Below are 24,812 nucleotides of genomic sequence, written 5' to 3' on the forward strand. Positions count from 1 at the left end.
TAATCAAAGGGTGATTGTTTATACTTGCTGACAATGAGTCAAAAAGGAAGCCTCAGCAAAACCCACAGGTCTACTGAAGGAAGATGCTAGGAGAGAAATCTTTGCTTTTAGAGCCCTTGCTACTGTGAGTGAGAGAAGTGACAACAGAAACCCAGCTGTGGAGTGTCATTGTCATATGCAAATACACAGGCATATATAGGAATAAAATGCAGGTCCTTTGGTCCTCCCTGAGGATTATTACGATCCAACAGTTGGCCAACACTGCCAGTCTATGCCAAACTCATTTTCTACTGGTAACATGGAGCAGTTTCTGAACTGAGCTGAAGAGCAACTAACAGGGTTTTTTAAATGTATTTTGTGGCTCTATTTACATTCCCAGTGTAACTACAATTACAGGACTGACAATTCAGCCTTGACACTAGCATCAGGATGATTACCACAGAATTACTGAGCCATTTTAAATAGCAAGGAAGAAAAATGGTGGTGTAAACATTCAATTTCCCACTGACTGAATGACCCAGCAGGCTGCAACCCATCTGTTTTCCTGAACTGCATATGTTCCCAGAGACTGCCAAGGACTGGAATGAGAAAAAGGTGATCTCCAGCAGGAACTGAAGAAGTGTTTCTGTTGTTTAGGAAAAAAAAAAAGTGGAAAAAGAAAAAGAGGGAAAAGAAAGAAAAGACACAGGCAGGCTTGTCTGTAGATAGGAAGAAAACTCCACTGGGAGGCAGCTGTGAACATGTGCTGAGGGATATATTTAGACAAAACTACCATTGCTGGTGTCTGCAGAAAGATCTGTGAGAGAGCACTGAACAGAGGCAGAGGACTCTGCAGCAGAAGACATTGCACTGGATAAATGTATTATTTGAGAGCAGAGTGGAAGTAGTTTCTGATCCTCCTCAAACCATGTTTTTACCAATTCTGTGCAATTGAGCAATTTGAGAGCCAAATAAATAAGCAGATGGGAGAGACAACTGGGCAATACTGCAGTGACAGTGAGCTGGGGCATCTAGAAGTACCCATAGCTGCAATGACCTATAAACTGTATAGGTCTGGACAATATAGGAACAAAGGTCTGTATGGTGAGAAGTGTCCATTACGGGAGCCTTAGTTTTCCGTGGAACCTTTGCCTGCAGACTTGGGAATAACTGCTGAACAACAGCAAAACCTGTTTTAACTCATCTGGCACAAATGGGCAACTAGATGTTGTCACGTTGCTCTTGAATGAAGGATGGAAGGATGAAGGGCAGCATGATGAAGATTTATTTGACCTCCTGAACAACACAGGCTGCCTCATGTCACCTCGGATTCCTGCAGTTTCCCAAATAGGTTCCAAAACTGCCACAGCTCTTTTGCAAGGACATCTACTCCTCCTCCACATAACTTGAAGGCCTGAGAGTCAGAAAAACAGATTGATTCTCCCACTGTACTCATCCAGTAGGTAATTATTGTCCATGTTTTTCTGTCTTCTGTGAGTCCTAGTTTGAACTACACCAGTTTGAGCTCCCTGCCTCTGGACCTCATCTGGCTATTGACCTGATGTCAGACAGAAGTCCTGTCTTGTAGTACTGGGCTTTTTCTTCACACAGGCTAGGACTTACTTCTCAGCTTTGTCTTCAGTAAGCTGATAAATCAGCCTTCTTCCTTCCCTCAGAAAAAATGTGCTCTCTGGCTGATGAGACTTTTACATGTCTTCCCTCTGAGTCTTTTCCAGGCTTTAACATTTTTTTTCCAAGCTCCACAGCAGAGCAGGGATCAGCATCTCCTTGGTATTTCCCTGACTTAGTACTCAGAGAGACTCTTGCCCTTTCCCCATCAGTCTTGGCTCAGTCCCCAGGCCTGTCAGACAAGGTGCACAGTGGTGCCCTGCACAGCTGCACCACTGTGGAGTGGCCACAGACAGACACAGACCAAAAGCTGCTTCAACACAGCCTAGGGCTACTCCAACACAAGTAATGAAAGCCTCTCTGGGCTCTGCTTTGCCATGGAACTTCCTATCAAGCAGGCAACCTTGCAATCTCCACACTCAGACCAGCAGCTCCTTCCTACATCATGTCTTTCCCCTGACCTCCCAGCAGTATGAAATCCCCAGTCCTGCAAGCCTTTGGAGCTGTCAGTAAGGGGGAAGAGTCCCCAAGAGCTGGGTGATGTACTATGAAAACACACCAACAGGAGCAGCTTTGGCATTTCAATTGCGTTGACAGCGGGTGGATGTTTGCTTGATGTGACTAATCATCATGTATGTCACCAGTCTACAGGCACAAAGCAATTTCTCAGCCAGATCGTTCAGCAGCAGCACGTGGATGTGGTATGAGGCAGAGAGGAACATCTTCTTCATTACCTCTAAGGCTTGTGATGCAGTGGACACACCACCAGCAGTCACCTGGTGAAAACCATTCAAGCCCCCTCAAGTGCTTAGTTAAACAAACATGCTAGAGGTTTTAAAGTTTTGACAAGCTGCCTGAATTGCTCATCAGATTTTAGAGCTCACATGCCTTAGGATTTCTGATACTATCCTGAACAATTAAAGTCCTCAGTTGTTCAGTTCACTCTGTCTCGTGGGGAACAGTGAGGGTAAACTTCCAGGAGATACCCAGGTCACTCTCTGGTGGCCTGGACCAAGCAGCAAAAAATTCATGCAGCAATTATTAATAAAGTAAAATAAATAAATGTGTAGTCTGATGGGAAAACAGAAGAGAAGGGAAAAATATTCTGACAAATACTAAATGGCTGTCTTGAGTCACTGCATTTTTTTATTATCACTAAAATTCTTGCATCATATTTGTAATACCTGGAATCAATAATAAGAAATTGGGTTTATAAAGAAACATTGCTGTGATGTTAAATACATTATTGGCACGCTGAAATAATTTACAATCCAATAATCATACCTCAACACTGGTTATTGCAAACTGTAATTTGAGGAAGTTAAATTGTGAATCATAATTCAAGACAGTGCTTGGCAATTATTCTATTATGCATAAAGATGACAGGCATAACAATTGGTTTGTTTACCTGTGGCAGAAAGCCTATTCATTTTAATTTTGGATATTCCATTTTGCTGTCTTTTATAGAAGAGTTAGAGGATAATTCTCTTCTTACTTACCCTTTAAAAAATAAGGGTAATTCCACCAAAGGTATCGGGTCATTTGCATTTTTCTGCTATAGATCAGAATAGTGTCTATTGAACTTACTTCTTTATGTGGCCACCTTCTCTCAGCAAGCTCTATATAAGTTAGGAAGAAGCTTTCAGCTTAATTGTATATTATTTTGGCTACATGGTGTGGAGCACTCCTGTAGAAAAGCAGCAGTTTGTTCAGCTCTTGGCATTACCTCACCCCTTTAAAAGTAACATAGAGTTATCAAAATGACTGATTTTTAATAAATTGCATTTCTGCAGTTTGCCTGATATTATAAGCTGGCAGAGATCTAGAAACTCAAAAATCACAATCGATACTTTTTAATGCCTCAGATGTTGAAATAAGCTAGTGATGGGTGTGTGACTTTCAGAACAACATGTTTTCAAAATTTACTATACTTTTGCTATGAATAGGATTGTTTGCTCTCTTTCTTACCTAATTTCTCTTTTCGCATTATTTTGAAAGATGAAGAACTGTGACAGTTGAAATAGCTAGAACCTTAGCTACTTTTATCTGATCAAATATCTTTCTAAATTTTTTTATATCCCAGCAATCTCTCACATGAGTTTCTTGGGAGGGTGGAGGAAGATAGAAGAGTTGAGATATATATTATTTTTCTCTTGATAAATAAACATCCCAGAAAAGAACCCTGCAAGAAAATTTTGATTCTATTTTTTTTTTAATTTATCCCCTAAAGCACTGTATAATCCAATTGTTTTTCCACAGCAGTCATCAGAAATTCAGTTCCGTAACAATAAAGAAGGAACATTTTTCGTATGCAAAACAACCTTCTGCTTAGGGCTTCTAAAATGAAATTAATACTGCACATGTACAGTGTTCTTATTTTTATGACTGTTCAGGTTAGGTGGATAAAAGATGTCAGTTTTCTTTACCATAAATATTTTTTTGTGACTGCTGTATAAAACATAGTCTCAGAATAGTGCCTTCTTGGGTTGACTTTTACCTCTGTTGAGTGGTTTATGAATTTTTTTCTCTTATCAAATAGAAAGTTTCAGGAACACGTTTTGAGTTTTTCTCCCAAAGGGGAAAAAAAAAAAAAGAAATTGCCATTACCTATTAAAGTGTAAAGATAATTTCTGTAGACAGAGGTGATGACCTTGAAAAGTGCAGTACCTCGCTTTTTTTAAATAGCTTATTTAAGCCAGCCTACTGGCATATAAATTTTCTATTCATCTTCAAAAAAAAAAAAAAAAATAGAAAACCCAACAGATTTTTTTTAGTGCAAGTCTGGTTAGATGTGTAGCTGTTAATGTGCCCTTGAAACAGAACGATATTCAAGCAGTGTGCTAGTCTGTTACTCATCCTTACAAAAATCTTTGCAGAGGTTAAAAGAAATGTTGGTGGGATGTTAGATCACTGGGTCCATTAACAAGGAAGGGAATCCAGGTCGTCTCTGGTTGTCTACCATCCAGCCAACTGAGAGGTAATTACCTTTTATGCCGGCACTGCCTAGTGAAGTGGCAGAATGTTTTTACATGTCTGCTGGTCCTTGTAGTCCCTCCAGATGAGGCAAGACATAAATCTGATATGCTTTGCCAACACCTGAGTGAATCACCTGGAGTCTGTAACCTAGAAGATTCCCAAATTCTTTCAGATGGAAGAACATTCTGTGGCCTGTAAAGTTCTTATCCTTGATGCATTTGAGGACTGTCCACGGCAGTCCCTTCCTGCATGTGCATAGAGAAGACTTGAAGTCATTATCCAAAATCATTCAGAAACTTAATCAATACTGTTATCTGTGCAAAACCTGTCCTGACAAAAAAAAAAAAAAAAAATAGAAAAAAAAAAGATAGAGAGAGAGAAAGCAATAAGGCAGCTGGCACTGGAGACAATTGGCACTCCTTTATGTGTGTGTTTTTCTCACCACCTCAAGCTGTTTGTGTGCATTGAGTGTCCTCAGGCGTGTGTTTAGACTGTAGCTTCCCAGGCATAAACACTAACGTTTTTATTCCCTCTTCACTCCACAAATAGCAGCATTTTGATGTGATTTATTTTTGGCACTTCAATAGGAAGCACAATATAGTGAATAATGTATTAACTAATGAGGACATCTGTTAATTTGACACTTTCTTATTAAAATGGTTGCATCCAAGCAGTTTGCTTCTAAGAAGGGAAGGAAATGGGCAGAGAATAAAGGCAGTGTAAACAAGTGGCAGATATTGTACCTGTCTGCAGTGATTCTGGGAGTGGCTGCAACTTGGTACAAAACAAAATGGCTCAGTCCAGTTCTAGTAGGAGCAAATACTAGAGCAAGTACAGCTAGTGCATAACAGCTCTCCTGTAAAAAATGTGCAAAGCAAAAGTCTACTGGGTTTGTGATATTGGGAAGGACTAAAAGTTGAATTTCGAAACAGAACCTGACAGTGTATCTAACAAGACCAGAGCAAGTGAATATATTTTTCATTTGTGCCTGGGTTGTGCCTCATTTAACTTCACAACTTGTCTATAGAACAAGCAATAAAATCACCTGCTACAAAATCCTATTTCCCCTGTCAAAAAAGAAAAAAGTGAGCTTGACTACAGAGAGTAATAATCTGCTGAGGGAATGTAGACAGAATGCAAGGTTTTAATGAAATGTTTAATGTGCAGACTCTATAGGCTATGAGAGAATCCATTCAGTCTGAGTGTTGCCCCAAGAAATCAATTTTTTTTTTTTGTGAAGTCAACGACAGGCAAGTGACACATGGCATTATGCAGAGAGTTTTGATACAAGGGTTTATGTTCAAACAGAAAATCTTATCCTTTGAAAGCTGTGGCTGCCTGTCTGATGTTGTTGTCAAGACTGACCTCAAAATGTATCAAAGGTATTGTCTTCTGAGTTGCCAGCTAATAATGCTTAAATTTGCAAATGTGCTTTTCATAGTTATGCTACAGGTGGGGCAGAACAGAGGCTGAAGTTCAGGGAAATATAGACAAACTTTTGACATTGACCCCACGAAATCCAACTGAAGTATTAGCTAGCTGGCCCAGAAATGGAAAAGTTCTTTAATTGTGCCTCAGCTTCTGGCAAGTTACCTGATAGCTCCTGAAGGGTATTAATGCACCAGAAGGCTTGAAACATGAAATTCTTAGGGGCATTGATCACGGTCCCTGAGAAATGGCAAACAGCAGCAGGGAATAGAAGGTAGTCAGGCCTATAGGAACAGAGGTAGTGATGGGAAGAAATCATATCACAGATTAATAGAACTATAGAAGGGTTTGGGTTGGAAAGGACCTTAAATTTGATCTAGTTCCAACCCCCTGGGCAGGGACACCTTCCAGTAGACCAGGTTACTCGGACCCCCATCCAGCCTGGCCTTGAACAGTTCCAGGGGTGGGTATCCATAGCTTCTCTGATCAACTTGTACCAGTGTCTCACAAGCCTCACAGTAAAGAACTTCTTCCTAATGTCTAATCTAAACCTGCCCTTTCTCAGTTTAAAGCCATTCCCCCTTGTCCTATCACTAGATGCCCTTGTGCAGAGTCTCTCTCCACCTCTCTTGTAGCCCTCTGTAAATACTGGAAGACTCCTATAAGGTCTCCCCTAAACCTTCCCTTTAATATCCCCAGCTGTCTCATCCTGTCTTCGTAGGAGAGGAGCTCCAGCCCTCTTATCATCTTTGTGACACTTCTCTGGACTCCTTCCAATAGGTCCATGTCCTTCTTATGTTTGGGGCCCAGCTTCAGGGCAGGATACTGTCTGCATGGATGCTGATCTCTCACCCTCTCATTTCTCAGACATTGCTGAGAATGGCAGCACCTGTCTTCATGCTCCATCCTTGGCCCTGTGCTCTTCAACACTTTCATTAATGACTTGGACCCAGGACTTGAATGAACACTAAGTAAATTTGCTGACAACACTAAATTGGGAGACATTGACTCCCTTGAAGACAGAGATGCCCTGTAGAGAGACCTCGACAAATTAGAGAAATGGGCAATCAGTAACCATATGAAGTTTAACAAGGGCAAGTGCTGGACAGGACAATCCTGGTTGAGTGTATAGACTGGGGAACGAGAGGCTGGAGAGCAGTGCTGCAGAAAGGGCCCTGGGGGTCCTGGTCAATGGCAAGTTGAATCTGAGCCAGCAGTGCCCTGGCAGCCAGGAGGGCCAACCCTGTCCTGGGGGCATCAGGCAAAGCATCACCAGCCAGTTGAGAGAGGAGGTCAGATATCAGGAAAAGGTTTTTCATCCAGAAGGTGGCTGAGCACTGGAACAGACTCCCCAGGGCAGTGGTCACAGCACCAAGCCTGACAGAGTTCAAGAGGTGTTTGGACAGTGCTCTCAGGCACTGGTGTAGTTCTTGGGGTGTCCTATGCAGGGCCAGGAGTTAGACTCAATGATCCTAATGGGGCCTTTCTAACTCTGAATATTCTATGATTCTGTAACTTGAAGGCATGGGTTCAGAAATACGGTTGAAGGTGCTAAGTCAGAAAGGATGTTCCTGTTGCAGGAAATGTCAAGGTGATGGAAAACCTCACTGTACTTGGCAAAATAGGATAAACTCCATCATACAAAAAGCTGGGAAAACAAACTGACCTATCCTTACCCAAATTATCAGTTTCTCACAGCTATGCAGGCTCCAGAATGAATGCATGGATGGATGGATGGGTGTCTCAGCAAAAGGAAAGTGAGCATACTTTCATTCACTTCCAGTGTAGGTCACTCTTTGCATTCTACCGAGACAGCATTTGTGGAGATCTGTTCCACTAAAGTTTCACCAATTTAAAGGGCTACAAAGGATATATAGTTAGCTACATATGACAGCAAGGGAAATTAAGAAGAAAATGGCATAAAAGAAGAAATAATTTTAAAAACCAAACAAGTAAGATATATCTTCTAATCAAAACACCATTCTTAGTGTGGCATCTGAATGCTATATAAGTGTATCAAGTACAGTGGATTCCTCTTCCATTTCTTCTTTTGTTAGTTTCATTTCAATCTGATAATTCTTAATACATAATGAAGCATGTTCTGGTGGGACGATCTACAAAGCAAAAAGGACAATTACAGGCTTGTTTTTCATTTGTTGGGATAATTTATTACAGGTCTTGAAAATATCAGCTTTGTCTGTGAGTATTGATTTCATTTAAGTATTTAAAAACAGTCCTGCAGTTCTTTCACCAGTGGGTAAAATGATAAGGTGAATTTAGAAAACATTCCCTCTCCCAGAGCACACTGCAGTGGTTTAATGGGAATAACTCAAATAGTACCATAAGACAACCCTATCCAAATGCAAACAAGTTTTTCTCTTTCTTGTTTCTTAGCAATAGTTGCTTTAATTAGAACTTTTCATGATTCCTACTGTTTGACAATGGCATTTTTTCCCTTCTTGATCTCTTCTCAGATGATGTTTAAATTACCAAGAAATTTTGCAATTTAATGCAAAAGTAGATATAACCTATAGTGAACTTTGCTTTACTCCATGCTTGCAAAGATTTGTGCAATATCTACCTTTGAAAGCTTTGCAGAAAAAGATGCTTTGCTCTGTAAACAAATCTGTGACATGTAGTCCAGCTGTATTTTTTTGCCTTTTTTTTTTTTTTTTTTTTTTTTTTTTTTTTTTTTTTTTTTAATGAGTAGAAAATCTCATAGCTTTGGAGCTGTGGAGGAGAGGGTTTCCTCAGAATTATTAACCTGAGCTAACCCATTCATTTATGACTTATGCTTTTATATTTTATCAGAATTATGATATCTCCAAGGTTTAAGCACCTGCTTTATACACCAGTGTAGGAGTTTTTCTGCCTTTGTACTCTCATAGCCCAGCTGAAACTGAATCAGCTTGTTCAATATTTAATAATTCAGGTGAGAAGCATTTCAGAATTTATTTGTAATTAATGTTAAATGAGGTGTTTTGGCAACTCTCTGTATCCAAAGAATAATCAAGGCCCCATATTACCTCAATGCCTGCTACTGTTCACAACCTATTCTTTGATAACAGCAGGCTGAATTGGCACCTGAGAAAGTAACTGTACTTGATTTAGTTACACGAGAGGATCGAAATTATTACTGTACACAGCTAAGGTCATGGCAGAACCAAGTAGCTGGGGGCACAAAATCTTCCTTTCATGCTCTGCCAGGTTCAGTAAAGCCTGGATTATTTATTTTTCCTTTTCACAGGATAACTTTGAAGATAAGCTGATTTTTAAAAGGTATTACTTAAAGTTTTGGATTTTAGAGCAACCAATCTCTCCGCCCCCAATGAAACAAACAACCAGCCCCTCCCAAAAAAGGGTGAAGATGTTGGAAGTAAGGGTATCCAAGTGTCTTAAAACCCCAGTCCCAAATGTCAGTGTGAATTTGATTTTTATAAATTTTCGGGGAGGGAATAAAACTGCAACAAACATACAAACCAAAAACAAACCCAAAAACCTGCTATTAAGCAGTTCTCACGGAAAAGACATTTTTTTTTGTTTGTTTTTTTTTTTGCCATATGCAGCAGGACATCATCACCTTGTGCCACCACGGATTCAGGAATAGGTATCCCTTCTATTTACCATCAGCTGGAGCTGAACACCTCAGCTAGAGGCGGAGTATTATGGCTTTCAGCACTATCCTGTACTGTTCTTTGCCATAAAAACAAATAAAATCAGGAGAAGCATACATTTCAGTTCTGACCTCAGAACATTTCTGAGGACAGCCTGCTTCAAAGGCTTTTTCCCTCTCCTGTGTACTCTCTGCAGAACTCACTTCAGAGCTGTTCAGAGACATCTTCATTCATCCCCCAGGATCAGCACAATGAATGAAATGGTGTTCAGTTTACTCATACATACCCGTCTTCTTACCCCTCCATTTCAGACACATGCTTTGTGTTGCATCACCATTTATTTTTCACAAGAATTCCCAAAAGGCAGATACTTTAAATGATTTATTAGAGCACAAGTACTTATGCAAAAGATTAAACCTTTAATCTCCAGCGCTTGGTTGACTCCAGTAGTTTGGATGAACTGTCAGTTAAACAAACTGCTTGAGTATGTTTCCAAATCTCTCAGTTCCTCAGAAAATTAAGTCAAAACCACTCTGAAGGCCAGAGATGTGCCACAGGGAGAGGTTAACAGCGGAAAAAAATCCACACTTTCTAAAGTAAAATGTTCACACAGGTTAGTAACTGGCTAATTTTCTAATGATTATTTTACCATTCCACCTGTGCCTTAGCAGCTGGAAATGCTCCTAGTAGATCTTTGCATAGCATTGGTTCCTAAGTCACAATAGCTACAGGAAAACAGGGAGTAAGAGTCCAGTATCATTTTAACGTGGGGCAAAGGCAGATTTGTGGTTTTGGCAGATGCATAAAGGAAAAGTCTAGTTGCATGAATCTTTAATGTCAAATGGTACATTTCAGCTTATGGACTGAGTCAGTGAAGAGACATGGAAATCCTTCTAGTATCTCTGAATTCAGCTCGAAGTACTGAACATTTCAGAAGCATGGCAGTGGCCTTTTTCTTTGCACTTTCCCCTTTCCCTCAGCAGCCTTTACACTGGTATTTTCCCTGTTTCTCACCATTGGGCAACAATGAGGTGAGCTGCATGTTTGCACGCTGGGAGGACTTTCAGGGTTGGAGAAGTCACCTCATCCTGCTCTCTGCTATCCCTTACATTCCTTCAGCTTCTTCTCCCCTTTCCCTTCATGCAGAAAACAATACCATTTCCCTCCTATGAGAATAATACTCCCAACTAACTGCCCTTAGGAGTATAGGAATATGTCCCCTATGGTCCAGCTTAATGGACATAAAAAGCATTTTGATAGCAGCTACTTTGCATGATTTCTTGTGAAGTCTGATGAAAATTGGAATTTAAAAAAAAACCAAACTCACATTTCCCTCCCCACCTCCAAAAAAAAAAAAAAAAAAAGAAAAACCCACACGTGCAACCCCCCTCAGGAAAACAACACCTAAACAAACAACCCCCCCAAAATAATGCAAATAAACAAAAAAACATTTCCAAAAGATTCAGAAGCTTAGCCTCAAATTTAAGCTCTTTAAAATGAGCGGGGTTTTTTTGGCAGAGAAGCAGGAGTAAGTGACTCTTTTAGCTAGTGGGCTTGTTATACTTCCTGATACCGAAAGAAATGTAAGAGTTGGAAGAGCTTCATGTCAATCAATTAGGATCATTTCTGTAGTGGTCAGTGCTTGCACTACAGGCAAAGCTTTCAGACCAGACAATTTCGGAAAGTTTGTAGATGTGCATGAAAAAAGAGCAAATTTCTGTCCTCTGTTCCCTACATAAAAACTCCACCTCACTCTCCTCGTGGCCAAGGATGGAAGCAGTATCATAAAATGTCCTGATGACAAAAGTTCTAAGTGTGGGACTGAAACTGATAAGCTGTTTCTCCATTTGATACGAGAGTTCTATTAGATCACTGAACATCATTCACAGCATATGAATGTCTAGCAGAAAAGGTTTTCTGTTTGAAAAATTATTTGCTGCTTTCAGAGAACTGTCATGTATCATGGAGTAACCTACATATTTAGTTGTGGTAAGAAGTGCTGAGAATGAACAGAGTCGTTGTACAGACTAGAACTTTTGGTCAATGCTGTACAGAGACAGCCAAGCAGCAGCTAGTCTGGCATATAGAAGTTAATCTCCAAAAATATACCTCCCAAACTATTAGTAGTACAACAAGATGCCATTTTGCTTCTACCATTTTAGGGAGGGAAGCAACCTCAAGGGACAGAAGTTTCAAAGTACAGATGGAGGATAAAAATCCTTGTCTAATACACGTAACGGGTTTATAATTTTTAGTGCCTAAACATTCACACAAAAACACAGCTTTATTCTAAACCTTTTTATGGGATCATGAGAGAAAGTACTTCCAACTTTAAAACTTAGAATTTATCTGGACTCACTTAACATTTCAGTCCCAATTTTTTTAACATGTCGTAGAATTTTGTTTTCTCCTTACGTACAATAATAGTGGTAGGTAAAGGACTGGCATATGAATGATGTATCATTACAAGCAGGACTACTCAGTAAAATGCTCCAATAATAACAAAGTAAAAAAAAAAAAAAAAAAAAAAAAAGAAAAGGAAAAAAAGTAGCTAAAATGGAACATTGCTCTTATGAGGAAAGACTGAGGGAGCTGGGCCTGTTCAGCCTTGTGAAGAGATGGCTGGGAGGGGACCTCATCAATGTCTGTAAGTGTCTGAAGTGAGGGTGCCAAGAAGATGGATCCAGGCTCTTCTTGGTGGTGCCAAGCGATAGGACAAGAGGCAGTGGGCAGAAACTGATGCACAGGAAGTGCCACATGAATATGAGGAAGAACTTCTTTACTGTGCAGGTGACTGAGCACTGGAACAGAGTGCCCAGAGAGGTTGTGGAGTCTCCCTCGCTGGAGTTATTCAAGAACCATCTTTATGCAACCCTGTGCCATGTGTTCTGGGATAACTCTGTGTGAGCAGGGAGGTTGGGTCAGATGGCCCACTGTGGTCCCTTTCAACCTTACACATTCCATGATTCTGTGATTCTGTGAAATACAGGATGCTGAGAGGGAGTGAACTAGTTGTTCTGAGAACTGCAGGGACTCAAGGAGGATACAAATCTCCGGGAAATGGATATTTTAGGTGCTTAGCTTTGTGTCTGCAGCATGAAACCTTTGGGTCAAAATTTGGGTCTTACTAATTTATTAATAAAATAAACATAATGGACTGAAATAACAGGAGGAAAGGAACATGCAGTAAATAGATTATTACTGAATTGTGAAAAGATTGGTGAATATATGTTTTTTAAGGAATAAAAGCATATAGTACAGATCAGATTTTATTGCAAACAATTACACAGCATTTTTAGTTGACTCCTTGGGTATGATTTTGAGAGAGATTTGTCCATGGTCTAGTTTTTTCACTTCAAAACCAGAACATTTATTAGAAGGTCTTTCCAGACAGACTCTCTCCTGTTGTTATGTTCTTATGTTATCCCTAAATCAGTTAAATTTCTTGCCTCAGATGTTTGTGTTCAAAGCAATTCTGGTGCCACAGCAGAGCGTCTTAACTTCTGATTCTTTTTAAAACCATTCACGTTTCACTTACTTTACTGGGAGTTCGAAAGCTGAGAGTGTCACAATTGGTTGGAGTACAGCTGCTGTTTTGGCACCATGCTAGCTTGTGGCTCAAGATACAGTAGCAGGCTTTGGAGATGATTCCTGCCTCAGCAGAACCATTCCAAGACTGTAGTGTGCATCCCATCTTTCAAAACCTTCTGAAAATGAGATGATCAAGTATATCAGGACTGAATACTAGATATACACAAGCTACTTTCTGTGTGCCTGCCAAATGCTTCTGCTTTGGCAAATGTGCAAAATCTTTAGAATCTGATCTTTAGAAACCACCACTATTTCTTCATAGTCTTCAATGTCTTTCAATAGATTTCTCTTTATCTCTTCTTCGGGTCTATCTGGATATGTTGCTTTGCAAGTCCTAGGAGGGTAACTGGAAAATAATTCTATGCTGTCTAAAAATGGTGAATACTCCAGTGTATATTAATTTACCTTTTTTAAAGACAAATTCTATACTGAGGGAATAGGAAAGTCATAGGATTAGGAGAAAAGGAATAAGAAATCAGTTCAGAAACAAATCTGTGTTTTGACCTCTCTGGAGGATTCATTTAGCCCTATGTTACACTCTGTTTTCTGTCTGTTTTCTGTGTTCTTATGTAGCTCTGCTCTTTTCCTCATAAATTAATTTTTCCTAATTTGAAGAGCATTGAGTTAGTGCTTTCCACAGCAAGTTCAAGTCTATCATGCTAACTGTATGTGTCCATTAATATGGCTCTAAAATACACATTATTGTTTTTATTGTTCTTATTGTTGTTGTTATTATTATTAGTATTGCACGAGACTCTCTACAAAAACACTGCAGTATCAGATACTTTTGAATTAGAGTGATAACTAAGAAGAAATGTGTTTGTTATTTTGACAATATATAAAAACTGAGGTACGTACCCACATGATTGACTTGACTCATCAAAATCACAACACGCTCTTTCTGTGTGATGATCTTTAGCTCTTAACATGTGCTACTATAGAAATGGTGCTACACTCATCTGTTCTTCTTGGGCAATTTTAAATCCCTTTAATTCATGGGCTCTTATAAACTTCCAAGAGAGGTTAACCTTCTTAATCTGTAAAGATTTGAAAATCCAAAGGCAGCTAGACTATCTTGACACTGTTTGGTCAGTTCATCTCTAAATTGTTTGGGTCAAAGATAATAATAAATAATTTGATCAACATTATTAGGTATTTCTTGAGTGTTTATCAGTGTATTACTTCTTTTTTTTCTTGGAAAGATAGTGATAAACTACCTGGACATCTACAGAATTTTGTACCTGTTTTCCAAACAAGGATCAGCTTATACAGTTCCCTTAGGAACAGCTTTCCCTGTGTATCCATAAAGAATAAGGCTATAGCTTACAACACAGCTTGTCCAACTATATTAAGTTAAAAAATGTCTTTCCAGTATACATTTTGAGAGTCATTTTAGGTTATTGTAAGAACTGGTTTAAAAAGGGGAACTAGGGGAGAAATATCAAACCAAGTGGATATTTTTCACTCAAGTAAAGATAAAGGAAAAAATATTTTGAGTTTGTTGACTGCTGATTGCCTGCCATCTTCACATTAAATAGGACTGCAGTATCTATTAACCCTTAAGAAATTTGTATTTAATTTCCAGGCATTAAAAATCATCTTAAGCTCAAGTTATTGATAATAGAGTTCATGTACTTAAACATGGAAGGGAATATTATGGTGAAATTGTAAGTGTCTTGGAAAAAAAATGCTAAATCTGGGTGCTAGTAAGTTAGATGAATAAAAAAGCCCAAAAGGGGAAGGCATGTCACAGACAGAGTACAGGCAACCCTCTGATTAGGCTTGGATTTACAGCTACCCTGTGGAGTTCCTAATCAGAACACAATCAGGTTGTCCTCTATTTGTAGTGCCATGGTTTGGAGCCCAGACCTGATTATTTTATTTTCTCATTCTGTTACTTCATCATTTGTTTTCTCCCCAGGATGATATGCTTAATATTCTTCAACGAAGTAAGCAAAAGCTGTGAGGGTATATCCTCAGAGGTTGTAAATTTATACCCATCATCCCCTTACCCGTCATCAAAGAGCAGGCCTGCTCCTGTCTGACCTCACCCTTTTGCCATCCAGAGAATACTTGATGTGACCTGGCTTAGCTTAATTTCAGTTGATATGTTTTTCAAGAGGCAGTTACTGTAATTTAGCAGAGTGGTTTCTATAAAATAGTATCTCTGATGGAGACCATGTTTTGCCCAGAAGGACATTCATACAGAATCTGATTAATATTTTATGCTACTAGCTGCTAAAGAAGCTTGGAATTTTTAATTTCAGAAGTAAAAAGGAATGTTCCAGCTAATTTCCCACCAAAATGGCAAATCCATTTCCAAGTATTTTTGAGCTGCAAAGTGAGCATTTGGAAATTTTTATTAACATAGTCAACAAAATTACATGGTCTAAAATTAGATTGTTCCAAAGCATACCCCTTCCCCAGGGTAGGTCATTGCAGTCTTCAGTTTAGTGATCTTTTTCTGTCCCAAGGCAGATTAGGTGAAATTAAAGGGCATGACTAATTAATGCAACAACTTCTACAGGGAACAATAGATCAGGCATGCTTTGACTCTCTACATTCTACTTTTTTTTTTTTTTAATGTTAGTCTTTTATCCTTTCAAGCCCACTAGCACTGCATATTTGAGGGTCAGGAGTGTTCTGGGTTAAGAAGAATATCCCATACTATTTATTTGTCTAGTTCTTTTACTTTTTTAATGTCCTTTGAAGATGGTGCTTGTTGTATGTCTTATCTGACCACTCTGAAGACAGGTTCACTCCATATCAGTTTTTGGAGGTCTCAAGCTCATGTTAAGTGGTGTAATCTAAGCTGCAGGGTAGGGAAAGAGCTGAAGCATCTTCTGCACCCTACCTTGAGACCTGCCTTTTTTATCTCTGGTTTTATGCAGACTGGATCTGGACAAAGCTCAACTGCTGCAACTTAGATCATCACCAGTTCTCTTAAGGTGGTCTTTTCCTGAATCACAGTACTGATGCTTTTGAGAAAGAATTACTCGGACTTTAGCTATAGGTTCACTCTGCCTTAAACCTCGAAAGGTGATTTTGCTCCTTTTTTTCCTTTAACCTGGTTATAGCAGAGCTGGGATAATATTTTGAGAAAAAATAAATGCATTACAAAAAAAAAAAAAAAAAAAAAAAAAAAAAAAAGTATGACATGGAAAAGAGAAAGGATATGGGGGTAGTAGAAGTTTTTAAGTTTAAGTTTAATTATTTGCCCATGGTAGGAACATCAGTTGATCGAGTGGTTCAACTGTGGGGTATGAATGTGCAGAGGTGCTATGAGATGAAGTCCAGGCAAAGTCCTGTGTGTTTTCTCCTCAGCTGCACTGTTTATATACAAAAGAGAGAGTGGGAGCAACTCAAGTTTGGGAGATGCCACACAGAAGCGAGAAGGTATGAACAGAGAGATTCGGCAGCAACAGCCACAATTGTATCACTTCATACAAGCCTTCCCATATAAGTTGCCTGGGACCAGGACTTATATCTCAGCTGTAAATCACACTGGAACAGGGTTATGGTTAGCTTATCCCCTCAGTGTCCCACATTTCTTTTTTTTTAATCAAATGAGAGAGGTCTTAGGGTAATAACACGGCTTTGAAAAGATGAGTTTGTAAAAATGCAAACGCTACATTTGTATGCAAATGTTTTAAATGCGAAATATTTTAAAAGCCAATTGACGGTTGGGTTTGGGGTGAGTGAGAGTCACCTGGGTCTGAGCTCTGAGGAATAGCAAGCTGTGGCACAAGGCTGGGCTAAGCTATGGAGTCACTGACATTGAAAATGACCTCTTGCAACTGACCAGTCCAACACACGCCTGCTGGGTGTTCAGGTAAACCATTTGCACTCCTCAAACTCCTGTGAAACCAGTGACTTGCACCGTGTAGCAAGTAGGCTTTTTTTAGCCTTTATTTGAATAATGAGCATTATTTTTGTGGTTGTTTTTAGGAATACAGCAGTGGAGCAGGAAATTGAATTCTCAGATGATGGCTGAAAACCCATGAAAGAGAGTACTCAGGACTTGACCAGAGTCATGAGAAAAATCAGTACATTTAAAGCTGGGTCAAGAAATGCATTGATATCCAGTTCTCCAATATGTGACATTTGTATTGATGCTTTAAGGGCCATCTGTTTTTTTAATTTTTCTAATTTTTATAAGCTTTATAAGTAGTTGTATAGTAGAAGTAGATTTAGAAGCAGCAGCACTTATTCCCTTACCCTTAGCACAGAAACTACACTCATTCCCCAACCCTATTACCCCATTCCATGTTCCCCATATCAATTATCCCCTGAATTCCACTAGAAAATGTTTGTTTTCCTGTAAAGGTAGGCCTATTCTGTTTAGAGAACACTTGTACTTTGGCCTAAACAGCAGAGTACAGCCAGATTCTGGGTAACTATGTGCCCTTTGTGCTCTGAGGAAAACTAGAAGGATAAAGTAAGAGGGTCTTAAAGACCCCAACTCCAATTCCCCAGGGGCAGGACCGAGGGTGGATCAGGGCAAAAGCCGGAGGGTGGAAAGAAACATCAGGGATTGGACAGACCATATTATAAATTGTAACATCTGTAACAGAGAGGCACACGCGCGTCTTGTAACTTTATGCCTAGGCACGAATTAAAACCCTTTCCTTATCTCACCTTCGAAACTAATTTGCCTCGGAGTTTTTTTTCTCCCTGAATTTTCTTTTAGGCATCAGTATTATGACCTTTCACAAAGTCTAGCAGCAGGAACATTTCGTCACTGATTCCGCTGCACTTGGTCTCTCGTACAGGTAGATCTCTGGGCTGCTGTGCCCCACACTGAAATTCCCATGGTTCAGCCTAGTAGAAGGAAAAGTTATTTCTAGAAGGTTTCTTCATCACAGTGCGCTCCTAGAAGTCTTCAGGTTTTGAACTGAAGAGCTTTGGGAGGCAGTAATTTCACCTTAATTGTATGAGAAGCTAGAGCAGAGCAGGGACAAGCCTCAGTGCTGTATTTTGATGTGCTATCTGTGTTAAAACTAGGTTCTTTTCTTACTGAGCCATCCAAACGAATGTTAACAAGGTCAACACTATACACCTGTATTCAGTTATCCAAAGTTTGAAGATTAAAATTTTGTGTTGTGGACTGATGTGATCTTTGGTTAAATCAGAAAGAAAGCTTGAGACTGCGTTCACCCACAGTTTGACTTTAATCTTCTCTGGGCAGAAATGAAACTGAGGATGTTTCAGGTTCTTGCTGTTGAGAAATTGTTTTCTTAATATTTACCACCTGTGAAGCCAAGTGCTAAGCCTTTTTGAAGCCCTACTGAAAAAAAAAATATTGAAATGTTTTTATTTAAAAACTATATCAGAAAAAGATGGATGAAAATTGATTTCCTGTCTGAATCAAGGACCAAGAATGGCTACTTCTTTTCCTTTTTATCATCTGCACTTCTCTTTAACAAGTCCAGCTCCTGGAGTCCATTACTACTGCTTTTATTTTCTCCTTTTTCAAAAATAATCTCTCTCTGTGTTTGGGGGGGAAAGCTTGACCATCTGCATCTTAAGCTTAACAACATCTACCTTAAACTCTCTGTGCTTAAGAAAGCAAAGCAAATACATCCCACTACATACTCCAGTGCCTTGAGATGCTTTAATTACTGTCCATGTCATACTGTCCCAATAACCCTGAGCCAGAGAAACTGACACTGTACACAGCCAAGGAAAGGGAAATCTGACTACAGTATGCAGTACAGTGGCAAAGCAACTTCTCAGAACATGAGCAGGGTTGAGAGACCCAGAAATTGCATTTGTTATAGTTAAACAAATATGCCTGAGTTATATCTTAATGGAGTGACGGGGTGTTTTAAGGGAAGGCCTTGATGCAAACCAGAATTTCCCTATGCTCTGCTTCCCCAGGGATTTAAAAGGATTCTGCTGCTGTTCTTCACCTTGGGTTTCCACCTCTTTGTGCGTTTTCTAACATTTTTCTGTGTTCATCTCCTTTCCATGCTCTTCTCTGCTTTCTCAAATCCTCTTGGTGAGATGCTTGCTGGCAGTTGTGTCTTCCCATGCATGTAGATGTCTTCTTCTCAAGCTCTCTTGCTTTTAAATAATTTTTTAAGCCCTATAATGTATCAGTTCCACCACAGGCTTTAAAACAGTCTAGAGAGAGAAGCAAAGGTTAGCTGTTGGCAGCAGCGACACTTTACATGGACAACTAACTTCTCATTATTTATTAACTGATACTAAACCTTGGTAAACTTCCTGGGTCATCGTCTTTGATTAGTTTCAGTGTGATTCTGCAAGGCTTCTCTTTGCAGAAGCTCAGGATTTGGTCAGAGCTGGTATGTTAACCACTGTGCACATCTTGCCATGTGCAAATTAAAATAGTGTGACACCTGAATGCAAGACAGCTGGAGGCACAGATATCTTTACAAAGATATCTTCTTCTGTGTCAGTCTTGCACAGTCTGTCCCAAAACTTTTTGTACATCCTCTCTTGTTACAATATTCCTTGGCACAGATGGGAGAAAACAACAACAAAAAAGTGAACAGCTGGACATTCCTGTTCATTTTCTGAAGAAAACCAAACCAAACCAAAATGAAACAAAATTCAACAAAACACACAAAAATCTACCAGCAACAACCAGTAGTATTGCTTATACCTGAGAGAACCTTGCACAAATAGATATAATAACCAAAAATTAATGCATTCAGCAGAACAAACAATGAGTGAAAATAGTTGGGGTTTTTTTATTAATATAGTCAAAATTAATTTCTCTTGGAAAGAAAGGAAAATTTTGTCCTGAATAACCTCTGAATCTGATTTTAAAGATGTAAATTAATTTCTATGTAATTAATTCTCGCTTAGTAAAAACTATGTTCTGTAAGGGTTAATACTGTATTTCCAAAGATAGTAACAACAGTACCATTGTCATAATCATCTTACAAACAGCTTGACAAATCTTCTCTCCATCATCGACAGGCTTCTGACATGATGGGTGTTTAGGGCAATTCCAGGTAATTCAGATTATCAGAAATTGTGTGTAAAAATATTCTTATTAATGCAGGATGGTTTTGGTTAGTATATCTGGATTTTTACTTCATCATTGGCAAAACATTTTATACCAAATATATTATTATATGTTTTTAAATCTGAAGAATATTTCACTCAGCTTCTAAGGGCAACAGGCAGGGATGTATGCTCCCCAGTGATTGCTGGGGAGGATGGGGAATGTACAGCAAAAAATGTAAGCTGTTAAGCGGCCTTTTACATTTACCATCACTGGAAACAAACTAGAGGACTACACAGTTGGTGTGATTCAGAACGCATTTTCCGTATTAAATATTGACTTTGTTAATATGGTAAGGACTAAATTTGCATGAGCACTTTCAGATCCTCAGATGAAATGACTGTTATTCTCCCTGCAACCATCATCACCAGATGGTAGCTTTAAAGTCTTATTTGGTATGTAATTATTTCAAGGTCTTTCCAAGTTGTTTGTTTGGGGTTTTTTTATTATTATTTTGTGCTTTGCAGGGTTCTCTTGCTTTGTTTAGGTGTAAATCGTGGAAAGAAGCAAAAGAACTTTTAAAATGTTGGGTTGTTGGTTAAGAAGCATTAGTAGCTGGTAGAGGTTCATTGTAGAGATACTCACCTGCGTAGACTTTGCTCTGCAATTGGGGTTTATGCTACAGATGAATACATCTTTTCATAAAACATCCATTCTCCATGTTTCTGACTTTGCTCTCCTGTACAGTAGGCAGAAGTATGAGAACTGCTAGCAGGGTGGCAATAGAAAGCTGTGGCCTTTTTCTCCCATGTGCTTTTGGTCTGTGTTGTTTTCAGATTGTATTTTGTGATCTCACCTGCACTCCTTGCAGAACACCTACTGCAGTTGTGCTTCCCCTTCTGCAGTGCAAGCGTGTCTTTGGGGAAATTCAAAGGAGTTTCAACTTGTTGTATGTCTGAAGTTAAAGTCTTTGCTCCTGCACATACAAGGGACCAGCCCTCTGCTAACAAAGGCTCCTCAGTCATATGCTGATATATGTTATTGTTCTCCTACAGCCTGAATTCCAGTAAGTTCTTTGTACTGTCTAGGTACTTTAGCCACACACTTAGAACACAGGGATTTCCTTAATGTGCATTATTTGGACTACAAATAGCACCACAGTGCTATTTGTTATCCACTCACCTACAATGGACAGAGGATGCTGGAGAAGTGAACGAATTATGTAAGCCTGTTTTGAAATGCTCTTATCAATACAATTAATTTTTTCAAGTTAATTTTTTTGCTGAGGATTTTGTTCTGTACCAGTTGTGACCTATTCATCGGTTGTGGTGGGCTTTGAGGAGAGCCGTCAAGCACCCATGAATTAGTGGCACTCTTAACTTTACACACAGACAACATATATCAAGGCATTTCAGCCTGCAATCACCTTTTTTCCTCACGACGTGACGGTGCTGTCTGTGGAGGAAAAGCTTGGTGGTGCCTTGATCCAGGGAGGAGAACGTCATGAAGCCCAGTTGACTTGAAGGAGTTGCTATGGTAGTGCTGCAGTCTCAGCTGTCTCTCTAGATCTCTAAAGGCTGTTTCTCAGCCCTGAACACTCTCAAGTTTCGGAAGTACACGTGCTAGCTCTGCTTTCCATAGGAAGGCTGTAAAGTGAAGGTGTCTTTCTTGTGATAGCAGAGTTGTCACAAAGATACATATGCTCTTTCAAGTTGCCAAGTCATTTATACTCATGTCAAAGTCTCAACGAACCTTTGTACACCATTAGTGAAAAGACATACTCTGGATAGGCTGCTGGGTTGTGAAGGTGCTGAGCTATTAATAACACAGATTTAGACAGATTGAATCTAGACCTTCGATCCCTCTGCGCACACAGGTCAGCAAACAACCCCATTTCTTCCACCAAGCACTTAATTACTGTAAAGCTGTTTTCTTTCAAATGCATCCTGGATCTTTAACACAGCAGTGAAATAAAGTCTAAGCTGAAATGCACAGAATAGGGGGAAGAAGACAGGGAGGGGATGAACATATGAGGCAGCTTAAAGATCTCTGCTTTTTATATCTTGGAAAAGATCCTCGGTATTTTATACACTGCATGGAGAGACACATTTTGCCCATGCTTATATGTGCACTTTTGCTGGAGTTACATGGGATGTAAGTTGGCTGAATCTGATCTTGCATTGCAAAATCACTTTTTCCGGGAAACATAGTATAGTTAGAAGACCTAAGGAGGGCTTAGTTTAGGAAGCATTCAACTCATTTTTTTATTTCAGAAAGAACATGATTCTCTGCGCTCAAAGTCTCTTTTATGTTCCTTTTAGAAAGAGACCAAAAAAACCCAGCAAGTATACTCTGCTGTAGTTTACTCAGCATATACTTTTCTGCAGAGGCTTTGGGGTAGGTGAACTCTATGCATGACTAGATTCTTGATTTGCTGTAAGGTTTCGCAAATAGGAGTGGAATAACACAAGGTGACCTATCCACTCCTGCTTTTTGTGAGCTGACTATGGCTGCCTCAGCACCAGGCCCATATTTTCACTGGAGCTGTGAATGGCTAGTCTGTAAATGAAAGGATCAATAATTATCCCTTAAATATCCCTTAAAATAAAAGATGGCTTATCTTCTGTCTCTCCCTTCTCTCAGATCTGGCCACAGTACCCGTTTTACACACAGTTTGCCTGATGTCAACAACCCCCAGCTCCCATGTCCTTCTGCAATGATGATGTTCATGCAAATGTGCTCAAAACAGCCCATGTAGGGAAACTTATGTTCTTGCTCATGTTCCCTGGTGAGCTGTACACACATATAAGGAAACTTTCTGTCCCTTGAAACTTGCTGGCTTAAAGCCAAAAAGTGTCCTTCCAGATTTCTCAAAACTAAAGTAAAATAAGAGAACTACTTCTGATATTTTCCCCCACCTTTGTATTTTGGGAAAGTTTTTTTTTAATTCCCCACAATTTAAGTCACAATTCAAATTTAGAAAGTCACTGTGTTCTCTATTATCCCCAAAAGGAAGTGTTCTTTTGGATTTTAGCGTGAGACTCTAATATGATAGATTTAGGCATTGCCAATAAAATGCAAGCTTGTCATTCTTATAATATTTTCAACAAAAGTAGATGAGTGAATAGGAGATGATGAAGATTTAAAAAATATATTGAAAAGAAAACTAAGAAACCTATTACACTTTTCACTCCCCCTTATCCAGGGGCAAAGCTGTCAACACTGGAGATAATATAAAAAAAAATGCATTCATAGCTCTGCCAAATGATATGTGCACATCAACACTGAAAGGTGTGACTCCAGTTAGTTTATTTGTTGATGATCTGGGGGACATATCAGGATAGGACTCAATGTGGATGGGGTTTTCCAGGTCCTGAGAAGGTTTTATAGGACCCATACAGTTTTCTGTGCTGCAGCTAATCCAAATCTTGCTCAGGAGTTGTGATAACATCTTCCTCTAATTTAGACATATTCTTACCCAGCCTAGAGCAAAAATTAACAAGAGCAGATGGCTGGACAGTGTGAAAGAACTAGTGCAGACTCTGTCCACAATTTCTTATAAAGGAGCATAGAGCCTGGAACAAACCACATTTATCAAAAAACAATTACTGGTTTTGCAGGAAATCCATCGCATTTCAACTAATAATGTGAATGCGATGCCCTGTGCTTGTGTAACGGTATGGTATAAAATTCTGACATGTGGTAAAATCTGCCTTGGGTTTCATGGGAGAAGTGTTGCTATGACAATTTACACCAGCTAAAAATATACTCATGACTGCTTAAAAGTCAAGCTAGTAAAAGCAATATTCCCATTCCAACACAAAAATGAACAGTTTATTGGAAGTTCAGTAATAGGTAATTCTCAGGAAGATACTTTGACCTTGGCTTATATCTTTGCATTTAGAGAATTTCGTTTCTGCAGTGAACAGTTAGCAATTCAAAGATGAAGTTATATAGAAAATATTTAGGGCTTTTATGGGTTTTCTGTGGTGAACTGCATGTTACTGCATTTGTAAATGTTTTTGAGCACATGAAGTGCTGCCTGTGTGCTGATCACTCCCAGAACCCCACAATACAATAATGCTGCTCACAAAAGTTATTTTTTCAGGGCTGTTGAAAGATGTGATGTGACTTTCTCAAATAGGCAAGCAAAGATATGGCTGTGCAAGTCATTATATCATGTCCAAACAAGAGGTGTGCAGGAATAGTTTTTCAAATGTCTGTCAGTATTTTTACAGTACCATGGCCTGCAGAGTAGGCTGGAGTTCTGGTTCCTAAATAATTTTTTCAGTTGAAAACACGAATGAAGATATGGCAGGTCACACATACACCTCCTTCTTGTCACAATGTTTCTTGTACGTGGGTATCATTCACTTGTGGAGAAGGCAGAGTTTTTACTTGGTCTCTCTGATGTAGGTAAAACCAAGTATTTTGGAAGGCAAGCAGTATTTACATGGCCCAAATTCTAGCTCAGACCCTGTGCCTCAATTTGTTGGTGGGTGGGCATAGGTTTTCAGTCCTTAGATGAATCACCATTGAGGGCATCTGCCTGTCTCTGCTGAATGCCAGGAGACAGCGCAGTGCCATGCCAAGCAGTGCTCCACTAATTTGGGATCCCT

The sequence above is a fragment of the Pipra filicauda genome, unplaced genomic scaffold, assembly GCF_003945595.2.
Source record: "Pipra filicauda isolate LSUMZ 115617 unplaced genomic scaffold, ASM394559v2 scaffold163_size1657671_pilon, whole genome shotgun sequence".
NCBI lineage: Eukaryota > Metazoa > Chordata > Aves > Passeriformes > Pipridae > Pipra > Pipra filicauda.